At 40.2% G+C, this 13,123-nt stretch overlaps 1 long non-coding RNA gene across 1 annotated transcript in view; it reads right to left on the bottom strand.

Annotated features, from left to right (window-relative positions):
* Window positions 1–1,195: 1,195 nt before the first annotated feature.
* LOC136315516 (uncharacterized) overlaps window positions 1,196–13,123 on the bottom strand; it is a 66,721-nt gene continuing 54,793 nt past the window's right edge. Inside the window, exons 2-3 of the long non-coding RNA XR_010727519.1 lie at window positions 1,956–2,015; window positions 1,196–1,450 (exon numbers count right to left, since the gene is read on the bottom strand). This is a non-coding gene — a long non-coding RNA (uncharacterized lncRNA). The remainder of the gene's footprint in view (window positions 1,451–1,955; window positions 2,016–13,123) is intronic.

Raw genomic sequence — 13,123 nt, forward strand, 5'->3', positions numbered from 1 at the left:
ATATGCACATATGAATATCTACACATTTTCCCATGAACTCAGTTCTCAGTTATGGTATTTGACTTTCTTTTGTGGTTCAAGCCCACCCTTCTGTTCCAGTATGTGATAACACTTTATAAAAAAAACAACAACATACAACTGTCACATTTTAACACAGGCAAAGAGTGAATTATCAGTTTTCTGGTATTATAATAGTAAGTTGGTCCAGTTGATAAATTTTACTACTACTAACTACAAATGCTTCTTTTTTGTGTGTTTGTGATAGAGACAGAGAGAGGGACAGATGGGGCAGACTGGAAGGGAGAGAGATGAGAAGTATCAATTCTTGGTTGCGGCACCTTAGTTGTTCATTGATTGCTTTCTCATACATGCCTTGATGGGGCGGGGGGAGGCTACAGCTGAGCGAGTGACCCCTTGCTGAAGCCAGCGACCTTGGGCTCAAGCTGGTGAGCCTTGCTCAAACCAGATGAGCCCGCACTCAAGCTGGCGACCTCAGGGTCTCAAACCTGGGTCCTCTGCGTCTCGCTCTATCCACTGCGCCACAGCCTGGTCAGTCAAGGCAATAAATGCTTTTTAAAAAATTAGAATTTTTAAACTCAGATACATTCTAATTTGAAATATAACTCTGATGATTTTACTCTAGATCTTAAAAAACAGTGTTTACCATCTCTAACTCATGAGGGCTTTTTTTTTTCAGCCTAATATTTTTTGAGTTAGGTATTCATGCATGATGAAGTCATTTATGTTTTTAAACTTTATGCTTACTCTGGTTGTTCAGAGCAAAGATGTTAAAATATTGGCCTGAAAACTCATGGAACCTTGTCAAGATGACAATTTACTTATCTGTAAAGAAACATTTAAGCTAATCTAGTTAATGCAAGCATCAGAAGAGGGAAGAAGGTATGCAAAACAAGCATTTGACTCCTTATCCGGGACAGGTCTTTGATATCAAGGGAATGTATACCATGTCACATCCATAGTAACTACTGCGTATATATGATTTGCCTGCAAATATGTGATCGTGCGCTTTTTTTTATCATAGTGATATAAAATAAAATACAGATTGGCCACGTTCTTCTGAACTCTAGAAGTACGTGAGAGGAAAATTGGATAAGTCACTTGACACAAGAGAAACAAAATCATAGGTTACTCCAGTATGCTTGGTGTGCAACAGAGGGAGCCAAGAGTGTCCTGTCAACATCCCCGTATTTTGGCAATCTTTTATAAGGAAATAAATATGGCATAAGATGATGTAGCTGTGAGTAGACAGTTCACCTTTACATTTCCACAACATAGGAAGCATATAATCCAATGCACATGACTGAAGTACTTTATTACATTATATTTTAAGATGAGGTCAATAAATGCTGGAGCTCGAGGGATGAAGCTCACAGAGGCGGTTACACAGAATTACTCCATAGGTGTTTTACTGGGTACCCTGTACATTCACCTGTAAAACAAGTGTGACCAGATTAACCGGAGAACTACAATGAGTTTTTGCCCTTTGCCTTACTTAGGTAGGTGTTTAATTGTCATTGGGGCTTTGTTTCCGAAGCCCATCCTTTGCTACCAAAATGGGATATTACAAATATAGTTTAAAAAATTTAAGGTCAAAGCCTATAAATTCTCATGAAACTTTCTTAAAATTGATTTTCTTGGCATTTAAGGAGCAAGCAAGCCACAGGACATAGAAGGAAATAAGTTACAATTTCCATTTGGGTTTTAACATCTTCCAGCTTTTTGAGCTCAGAATTTAAAAAAAATTTTTAATGATACTCTGAAGATGTGAACTGCTGCTGGCCACATTCATTAAACAAGTCCGTCCACACATTTGCCTGGCCTTTGAAAGCATTATTTTTGCAGCTGTATTTCACACACACACACACACACAAAAGTGTATTCACTGTCTTGGTAGATAGAGGGCTACAATGTTCTCACATTTAGATGTTTCAAACCTCATTTGTGTCACACAGCCATCCGTGACATAACTGGTCAGATCCAGTACTCACTCACTCCTGCAAAAAACAAAAAAAGAAATAAAGGTCTTGTCAAAACTCTTTAAGGTAGATTCAATGCATATAAACATTTTTTTAAATGGCATGTGTATGCGTCTGTATAATAACATTATACCAAAACATGAATTCTCAGTTAATGAGTGCTCCTTCCATTCCCAAACCCAGTAGGGTAACTTGCAATTTAAGGGCAAGAGCCGCAGGCGTCACCTCCTGCTGACACCAGGAGCTCTGTTTTATCTTCTTAAATGGATTTTGCTGTGGATTCCCGGATGCCAGAATCACTTCAGGGTCCACAGCCTCATAAATCATCATCTTCATCTGCTTGCCCACGCACACTTGCTGTGTCATGACAGTGAGCTCCTTGACAACTTAATTTGGAAAAGAAATCTCCCTGCCCTCTCCTCATGCTGAGGCAGGGCTCCCCGGGGTTAGAATGCGGCTGTGCCTTGGAGCACCCCTCCCAGAATGCAGGCTGTTTGTTAATGAGCCCACCTGCCCACCTTCGGAGCACTGCCTGGACTTGATTACCACGTTCCCGCGCGTTCTTCAAGAATGCTGTTCACCTCCTGAATTAATTTCAGGTGGCAAGACTGACTTTCGGAGAAGATTGGTGATATTCCTGGTATGTGCAACTCCTGAGTATTTTGTTTAAGGCTGCTTGCTCTGACTTAATTCATTTTACAATACTTATATCAATTTCTCACGCTTTTAAAGTCCAGGAGGCTATAGAGAATCCTTGGCTTTGAGCTTTAAATGGGTGTTTATGGCCATTGTGGAAGCATTGTTGTTATGGAATGGACTTAAGAGTAATATCTATAACAAAACTAAATTGACCAGAAACTTTTGGCAAGTACACCTTAATACTAAAACCCGCTCATTTGCAATATTTTTACTTGGCTCTTAAAAATTCCAACCTGCTTTAAAATTAATATTAAAGTGAATATTTTTCTTTGATTGTTAACAGTTTTTTTTTAATTTACAAACATGCAACTTTTAGATCATAAAAAATATGTAAGACCTGAAAAATGTGACACTATCTTTTTTGTCATCGCCCAACCACCCTGTCAGGTTGTCATAGCCTGGTTTTTGTTCCAGAATTGTAAAACATCAGCGGAAAGAGCAATTATATTACTTGTAAAAAAGAATCCATTATTTTGGGGTCGGAATGTAGATCTTTTCACCACACTTATGGATCGCTGCCTAGGGCTCAGGCAGTGTGCTTCCCAAGGATGATGGAAAATACAGACATCCGGTGTATAGGAGCACTCGGTGTATAGGAGCTTACAGTCCTCGCTAAAAACAGTGTACAAAATCACCCTGGGGCTCCCCAGTTCCACTGCTGGGGGGTGGTGGTGAGCTGAGGTCCATGTGGGTATTTTCTACTAAAGAGAATAATGTTATTTACATTTTTCTCAGAGGAAGAGGGTGTTATTTTGGTGTGGACCTTGAACCCTGAACATTGGTTGATCTCCAAGGACAGCTCCCCACTTTACATGTCTCCCCTCCCCCTATTCCCCCCCTCCCGCACTGAACAGGGTTGGCTCTTTGGCTGGTGTGTGGCTGCCCAAAGCTCACGAACTAACTTGGAACGGATCAGAGTGGACAGATATGGAGGAAATTCCACTGTTTCCATTATTTTAACTCATGAAGGTTCAACTGTACTAGCCCTTGTAACCGTGCTGTTCCTGCTTGTCCTGCGGGGTGCACTGCTTGGGAAGGAAGAAGCTGTGCTAGAATAATTCAAATCCTTAGAAGACAGATATAAAGCAAGATGTAAATGAGGCACGAGATCGAGTTCATGGAGAACGGAACTGTGTGTATGCGTGTGTGTGTATGTGCGTGCCCGAACATGTGTGCACACGCAGGCAGTCCTCTTGGGTGTATTTTACATGATACTAATCTAATGAACAAAGATCTAACTTAAGAAACAAAGTGTGTCTCCCATTGTGCCACCACTGAACACTAGCTGTCCCTACGGAGGGCCTGATGGAGCCCGGGGCCTATGGCTTGGGGACAGAGACTCATTTCTCCTAACTTCTTATCTGACGACTTGGCCCAGGAGGCTGTACATTCCTGCCTTGTCTTCAGTCTGAGGAATCTATCTCAGCACCAGGTGGGAAGGACATCTGGCCTTCCTTGCAGACAATGACTGAGAACTGCAAAGAATAATGAAGCCAGCTGGTGCTATATTTCTGAGAGAAACTTTGAGTGGATCTTGGCCTCCTCCACTCCCCCTCCATCACCTCTGAATTGCCATGGCTCAAAAGATTGACAAGGGGTTGGGGTTTTGGGTTTTTTTTTTCAAGGAAATTGCCACATCTCTGAGTCCTTAGCAAGTAGCCGACCCTCCTGCATCAGGCTGAGATGATTAAGGAAGACTTATTCTCCCCATTACCTTTGATACTTCATTTTCCTTCTTTTAAATGTCTCAAAATGTACTGCCCCAAGCAGGGACTGCCCTGCATCTGTCCCTCAGGATTCTCACCAGTTCCTGAGTGTGCTGATAGAAGAAATTAGTTCTAGAAATCAACTTTCCTCTTTATCACAATAGAGAAAAGAAATGAACCTTAGTTTATGTTATCTTTTCTTCAAGAATTGCAGAAACATTTCATTCAGGGGGAAAACACACACACACACACACACACACACACACACACACACACACAAAACAAACAAAAAATCTCCCCAATAGATGGTGCTGCTGCTGTGATTTAAAGCACTGTATAATTAGTATGTAAAAAAGCTCCAGAGAGAAGCCTCTGAGAATTCCCTCACATCAAGTTATAGAAAGACAAAAAAATGGGGCTTTATTTGTGCTGAATGAAAATGGACACAATTGTATAATTTGAAAACTTTGGAAAGATTTTCTTTCGATGTGTGGAAGTCAAGAAATGACTTCTCCACTGTTTGGTGTCTCAAATATCTTTGAAGCGTAACTATAAACAAAATTGAGTGTTCCGAAGGATGAGCTTCATGGCCTTCCAAGTCTCCCCCACGCCCTCGCATAATGCTTCAAGGGTCTGTTAGTTAAAGCCATAATAGTTAAAGCCATTTCATTAGAATGAAAACTGGAATCCTTCCTCCCCATTCATGGAGGGAAAATGGAAGATGCTGAATCTACTGGCAGAACACTGTTAATGGAAAACTTCAGTGTATCAACCCTTTCCCCTGTCAGATGCTGTGTAATTACAATCATACTACAGTGTTGACATTATCATTATGGCCCTTTCACAGATGATGAAAATAGGATTTAAAGCGATGACATAATGTGGTCAAGGTCTCATAGCACATAAACCACAGAGATAGAATTCCAATTTTGGATTTTCTAACTTCAGAACCAAGTCTCTAAACTAGGTTTAACACTGCATCTCAGAATGAAAGCCAGAATGTGCAAATCATTTTTCTTAAATGAGAAATCTATATATACTATGATTAGTCATAAGCGTTTACCTCACAATTATTTCCATAGAACCCATTGTTTTTTTTAAAAATGGACAGTTTAGTTCTGCACTCTGAGAACATAAGACACTTGGTTGTAATCATGAGAGAAATACTGTGACCCTGTCACACCAGAAACACCAAAGTTTGGGCTCTCACTATGTTTACTTCTCATTTTCCACAAAGAAAATGTTGATAGAAACCTTTTTTTGTTTAATTTCCTTTGCCAGAACTCTCTGCAAAGACAAACTCAACATATTCAAACGCAGAAATGCAAATAGCTCATTTTCCCAACAAAAAGGTGCATCTTTGAGGATATGGGTCCCTGTCTCTAGAACTCCAGAGTGAAACCCGAGAAGTCAAGTACAAGCAGCAGCAGCCCTGGCCAGAGGTCTCGGTTGGTTAGAGCGTCGTCCCCATAAGCAAAAGTTGCTGATTCAATTGTAAGCCAGGGCACATACAGACACAGAGCAATGTTTCTGTCTGTCTCTCATCTCTTTCTCTATAAAATCAGTAAAACAAAATTTTCTTAAAAGTGTAAGAGAAGTAAACAAGCGAAGTAAGCGATGCTTGGATGCTTGAATTGAGCAAGTTGACCTAAAGCTGTGGTGAAATCCCTTAGAACCTGGAATCAGAGAATCTTTAGCCTTGAAAACATAATTAGTAAAGTTAAAATTAATAAAAATTAATGGGGAATTTTAGAGATAGTATGTGTCCTTTGGCTGGATTAAAAGTTTTTACTAGGCCCTGGCTGATTGACTGGGTGGTAGAGCGTCAGCCCAACATGTGGATGTCATGGGTTTGATTCCTGCTCAGGGCACACAGGAGAAGCATCCATCTGCTTCTCAATCCCTCCCCCTTGTTTCTCTCTCTCTTTCTCTCTCAATTTTCCCCTCCTGCAGGCAAGGCTCGATTAAAGCTAGTTGGCCCCAAGTGCTGAGGATGGCTCCATGGCCTCCACCTCAGGTACTTAAAAAAAAAAGAGGCTCTGGTTGCAATGGAGCAAGAGCCCCAGATGGGCAGAGCATTGCCCCCTAGTGGGCTTGCCGAGTAGATCCTGGTCGGGGTGCATGCGGGAGTCTGTCTCTGCCTCCCCTCTTCTCACTAAAAATAAAATAAAATAATAAAATAAAAAGTTTTTACTATATTCTAATTAGAAGAAATATATTTTTTGAACTTAGATAAAAAGGCAAAACAAACAATGCCTCCTAATTTTTCTTATCTGAAAATAATTTTCTGGGTTTTTATTTTTTATTTTTGTTGTTACCTCTCATATCGTTTTTTTGGGGGTTTTTTTTTTTTTTGGAAAGCATATTAGCTTAAAGACTGTGGACATAGCGCAGGGCTTACATTTGGAATTATTACATCTAAATTTTCTTTTTTTAAGGATATTATTAATGCTATATAATAAAACATTAAGGTATTTTTTTGAATTATTTTATTAATTTTAATGGGATGACAATAAATCAGGTTATATATGTTCAGAGAACACAAGACTTTTTATCTAATATGTCATTTCACATTTTAAACAGAAGATAGTTTTTAAATAAGTGTCACCTTTCTATTAAAAAAGGTTAGGCAAACAATACTTTTTAACAACTTTTCATTTATTTACAGTAAGAGGCTTGGTCTTAGTGGGTAAATGAAGGGTATGTGTTAAGAGAGGTAGGTGCCTGTTTGTGTCATCATGTCTGTCTGGCTCCCTTGCCTGGCTCTGCTGCAGGCCTCAGAGTTCCCTTCATTGCTTCCAACAACTGAAAACAAGGTAGATTAGCCAAAAATGTAACTACTTACACCAAGGCAAGCTTAACTTTTCAGTGAAATAAGGTCTTTAAATAAAATCTCAAATGAACCTACAATAAATTTAGATTTTAAGAATTTCAGGTTTTTTTAATTAATGATATCGATCATTTTCTATTGATTATTTAGGACATCTGGTTTTATTGATAGTACTTCGATATCATAGAAGCTTATCCTGCCAACCCTGGTGGCCACTCCTTCTTGTCCAGCTGTCCCGCAAAGCTGGCTGTGCCGGGGCTGTTTCCCTGGTGCCCTCCATCTGGCTCTGGAATGTTCCTGCCTGCAGGATATTTTGAGAAAGTGCATCATATCTTCATGAACCAGCTTTCATTCTAAAAATATACATTTTAAAATTAAAATAATTCTGGTTTATTAGATACAAATGCATGGAAAGTGTCAGGGAACACTGGTGGAATCATGATATGGGGATTTAAATGTCCTCATGAGTAGGATAGTAGATGATAGATAGACAGAATGATCAATAGACAGACAAACAGACAGGTAGATAGACAGGTAGATAAACAGACAGAGACTCTCTCTTGACCAACTTTGACAGGCTCTCTCAGCTCTCTTTCCTACTAAGCCTTGACCTTGGGCATTGTCTTCAAGCCTGTCTAACTCAGCTGTAGCAGAATCTGCTAAGCCCGTTTAGGAAGAGGTAACACAGTCCAGTGGTCCATATCACAGTGCCCTGAAGCATGGTAAGAGCAGGTATTGATTCCTAAGACCCTTAGGAGACTCTCAGTGCTGAGTCAGTGGCCCAGGAATGATAGAGCAAGACGCCTCCTTGACAAACGGCTTCTTGGCTGCTTCTGAGTGGCGCCTCGCTGCCTGGTTCTCGAGTGGGCCTCTTCCTAAGCCTCTAACTTAAAACTGGATGAGAGGAGTCAGAAAACACAGAGGCTGGGTGAGAGTCCCAGGCTTTTTTGTTTGCAAAACGCACTTCATTAGGAACATGGGAGCTTCTCAACTGAGCTGCCTCCTGACGTCCTGAAATCCCGTCTCCGGTCTGCACTGAGGACACGCTCCACCATGACAATGCTGATTCCATCTGCCGCCTTTCTTCTCGGCAGGACTGTAATCAGGATGATTTGGACCTGTGTAGGCTTTTCTGATGAACAAGTGCTTCCAGAATGACTCTGAGTCTCCTTTTCCTCCTGTGGGGTGTACTCACTGCCGTCTCCACAAAGCCTCTGACAGGTTCCTCTCCACCACAACCTCCTACATCCTTTTGGTTTTTGTTTTTTTCATAGTGACCTGGTATCTTATTTATTTAAGAGTTCAAACCTTTTGACATTATTTTTTTATATCTTGCCTTCCAAAAATCAGATCTTAAATGAAATCTTGATCTTGGACTTACTTTGGGATCCCCCACAGGGGCCCCTAAAAAAGAAATCTCAAAGGTCTGCCCTTTTATCGTGCACAAAGAGAGATGTTAAAAAATAATGAGATGCATTTTATAGGTTCAATGGCATGAAAAGCATTGTCAGATAAGAAGAGATGCCTAACCTTCCCTAGGTTATATTTATACGGGTACATTTATTAATATAAATACTTCAGAAACCATATGAAGTTCATAGAGCTGGATTAGAACCCTTGTCCATGATATGCCCTGGTATGACCTTATCAGTCATAATTCCAGTTCTTATTTTTATAATGTTGTATGTTGCAGAAATAATCAAACGCCTTTTGTCAAATGAACTCTGATTAGCTCTATATTGAAAGTCATCTGTCACCCACAGATAGTTTTTGTTTTACTCTGATTCTTCTCTAAAAGCTCTGCAATCAGCTACAGACCAGTGTGTTTAATCTTCAACAACAACAACAACAAAAGGACTGCCTTACAGACCCATGGAAAGGATTAGGACCAATACGCTGGGTGCAGACTTCTAATGGCTTTACCTAAATACCTTTGAGACCACACTACTGCACAGAGCAAGGAGTCCAGAACACGACTGAAGAAACAGATGTGTTCAGGAAACCACGAGGCCAAGAGCAAGTGGAGTAAGAATCACATGGGAATGAGTGAACCGATGAAGAATGAGAAGCAGTGTTTACAGCTTGTGTTTAGAACAGGGATAGTCAACCTTCTTATACTTACTACCCACTTCTGTATCTCTGTTAGTAGTAAAATTTTCTAGCCGCCCACAGTAATGGTGATTTATAAAGTAGGGAAGTAACTTTACTTTATAAAACTTATTAATATAAAGCAGAGTTACAGAAAGTTAAAGCATATAATAATAATTACTTACCAAGTACTTTATGTCGGATTTTCGCTGTTTGGTAGAATAAATCTTTATAAAACAACTTACTATAGTTAAATCTATCTTTTTATTTATACTTTGGTTGCTCCGCTAGCGCCCACCATGACAGCTGGAGCGCCCCCTAGTGGGTGGGAGGGACCAGGTTGACTACCACTGGTTTAGAACATTGTTGGTTCTTTAATGTTCTATTTTCTGGATATAAGGAATCTCCTTTTTCTCTTCAGATATCTGCAACTCAAACTAATTTAGTAGGCCATCCTTTAGTGAACAGAAGTGGAGCATTGATCTTTTTCTCCTGCTCAATTCCTCCAGAATTTGGAAACTCTTCCTGAAGGTCCTATTTTCCATGGCAATATAACTCTTAGGCATCATCAGTTTGGTAAGGATCTACCCTCCTTCTAACAGGAAATCGTGAGAAAAATTGGTTAGATAATCCTAAGCTTTGGCTGGACTATCAGATTTGAGAATGATGTGCAAAGAGTTATGACAGGACATCCTCACAAAGACCTCTTGGAAAACTAGCCTGGTATCCGGTTTCTGAGGTTCCCAGCCTTCCAGGTAAAAACAAATACTCCCTGGCAGGCCCAGGAAACTCAGACCACCTTGGGAGCCTCAAGGACAGAGGAATTCTCCCAAACCCATAGGGTCCCGCAGGTGAAGTCTGGTGGTCAATTCCTGGCTTGGAGTTTTAGCCTCGAGAACCTTTTGAAAGTCCAAGCTAGATTCCTTACAAATGTTTCAAGACAAGCAAACTTAAATAGGCATGTATTGTCAATGGCCAATTATCATTCTTGCAGACCTTATACAAATAATCAAGTCACATCTTATTTTGTAAACTTTAAGTATCTTTGATGGGAAAGAGAGTGCCTATAGAGGGCAGAGAAGGAACTGGTGACCAACTGGGATAAAGTGTGCATTTGGATGACTTGCCAAATAATGGCATCTATGACAGGATTCGGGAAGTCAGGAGGGTGAGATGATTTGTATCACAGCTAACATTACTCCTTTTCAGAAAAATTTTCTGCACTTCAGATGTATTTGGGTTCTGATTTGTAAGAAAAAAGAAATAGGCATCTCCAATGGGCGGCAAACCAACCACAGTGTAACTAGTGGGAGTCAGGGCTGGATGCTCTGTTTTCCTGCATGAAGCATTCTAAATGAACACATTTTACTTGCCGAGATTGACTCATTTTGTATTAATATATATGGTTAGTGGGTTTTGTTATTTTGCATCTAACGAAACAGCATTTTAGATCTAAAACATAAAACTGAATCTGCTACAATGATGATTTAATATTCCCTGCCAAATGTAATTTGATGCTTGATTTGCTGATGCATTGTGTTCATTGTGATCCCGATCTTGGAACTAGGGAACTATAAATACCATGAAGGATATTTCTAGAAATCCCCTAATAACATATTTAGGAGACATATGGAGACTTTAGTTTATTTACAGCATTAACATGCTTTTAAAGTCTTAATTGTACTAGTCATATTTAGAGTTTCCTTCCCTACTAATTCAGATTCTAAAACCTGCTTCAGACACTACCTGGAAAGCATTCAAACAAAAGCAAAGCGTTATCTAGGTGTGCTCTTTTCATTTCTGTATTGGAATTCTGTCAATCAGAGGCTAATTCAAGTCACTAATGAAAATGACCAACATTTGCTGAAAGCTTCCCATGTTCCAGGTGCCAACCTACGTGTTTACCTTCCAGTTAGGAGCCAGGTGCTTCATGCTCTCTACTCTGATGCAGAGAAAATGAAAGCCCAGGGGTTAGTGCCTTTGCTCGCCACCCCTCTGCTGGCCAGCCCAGCCGAAGTCTGCGTCCAGACTGACTGCCTCAGGATCCGGAAGGTTCTATATTATGGCATCGTACATTTGGGGAGCTGCCTCAGAAAATTTCAGTAAGGGCTGAATGCTCCTTTCTCAAATCGATGGTGGTGGTCAGATGCCTATCTTGCAAAAGTTTTCTTTTCAGTCCATAAATTAGTTATTTATTACATTTGTAAGTTAACCATAGCTGAGGTTAAAATTAATTCATGAATTTAATCATATTATTTTATTTATTTATTTATTTGCCAAGTATAGGACGCCAAACTAACTCACAACACTGAAGTGCTTGTCTTAATGGCTGAATGTAGCTGCTAGCCAGACTTGAGTCCTTAATCCATGTATGTATTAGGGTCAGGTGCTGAGGGTGTGATGATGGCAGGGACAGTTAGAGACCATGGAGTGTATGATTTGAGGGGTTTTAATAAGCAGAGATGGCACTTCTGCTCTGCCCAGTAAATGTCAGGACTTGGAGGAGGAGCAGAGGGCTTCAGGAACAGAAGCACACTGAGGAGACTCTCCCATGTCTGCAGGGGGCCGTCCCAAAGGGGTGACATCTAAGCCCCCGTGAAAAGGGAGAGGGATGGAGAGACGTAGTCAGCATGGGCTCAGTGGGGTGCAGGGCCGGGGAAGACAAAGGGAGTTAGAGAAAAAAGTCCCAGGAAACACGAAGAATTTAGTATTTAGCTCAAGGATAAAGTCTTTACAGTTTTAAGAATTAAAGTGCTATAATCAAATTTAAATCACTCTAATGAGGCTGTTATGACATGAATATGAATCTTATGCAGAAACCGGATTATGTTGACATTTGACCTTTTTCTACCTTCATATGTCTTTCCATAGTCCCTTCTAAAAATGCAGTCACTGGTGTGGGAACGGAGCACTGACTAGTCGTGGAGTTGTAAGATGTGCCCCGGGACCAGGTGTTTGCTTCCTGCCTATCAGAATGTCCCGCCCCCAGGCTAGGTCATCCTCAAAGAATAAAACAACAATATCAAGAAAACTTTATGCTGATTTCTAAAGCAATTTGGAGGCCAATGCTGCCTAAGCTATAATGTTTTTTTCTTAAGTTCATGCACTAGATTTTTGATGTCTGTGTTTGATTTGTTAATTTTTAAATGCATAGAATATTTAAATCTTTGTCTATGTGTTTAATAAGATGTAATTTACATGCAGTAAACCCCACCCTTTTCACTTGCAGTCCTGAGAGTTTTGACAAAGTTCTACAGTTTATCCAGCACAATCAAGAGAGAGAACAGTTGTTTCTTACTCCCCCAATTCCCACTTGTCCCAATGGCCAACTTCCCTGTGACACCCAACCTCTGAACACCTCTGAGCTCTTTCCTGTGATGCCCAGCCTCTAAACACCTCCGAGCTCTTTGCAGCCTTATAATTCTGTCTTCTTTAGTATGTCATAGCAGATGAACCCCACAGCTCACAGTCCTAAAAGGAGTGAACACAGACATAAAGGTATTCATTTATCCCAGCGGTAGTCAACCTTTATATACCTACTGCCCACTTTTGTATCTCTGTTAGTAGTAAAATTTTCTAACTTCCCACCGGTTCCACAGTAATGGTGATTTATAAAGTAGGGAAGTAACTTTATCAAATTTATAAAGCAGAGTTACAGCAAGTTAAAGCATATAATAATAATTACTTACCAAGTACTTTATGTCAGATTTTCACTAAGTTTGGCAGAATAAATCTTTATAAAACAACTTACTATAGTTAAATCTATGTTTTTATTTATACTTTGGTTGCTCCGCTAGCGCCCA

This window comes from Saccopteryx bilineata, chromosome 11, assembly GCF_036850765.1.
Source record: "Saccopteryx bilineata isolate mSacBil1 chromosome 11, mSacBil1_pri_phased_curated, whole genome shotgun sequence".
In the NCBI taxonomy this organism is placed as follows: domain Eukaryota; kingdom Metazoa; phylum Chordata; class Mammalia; order Chiroptera; family Emballonuridae; genus Saccopteryx; species Saccopteryx bilineata.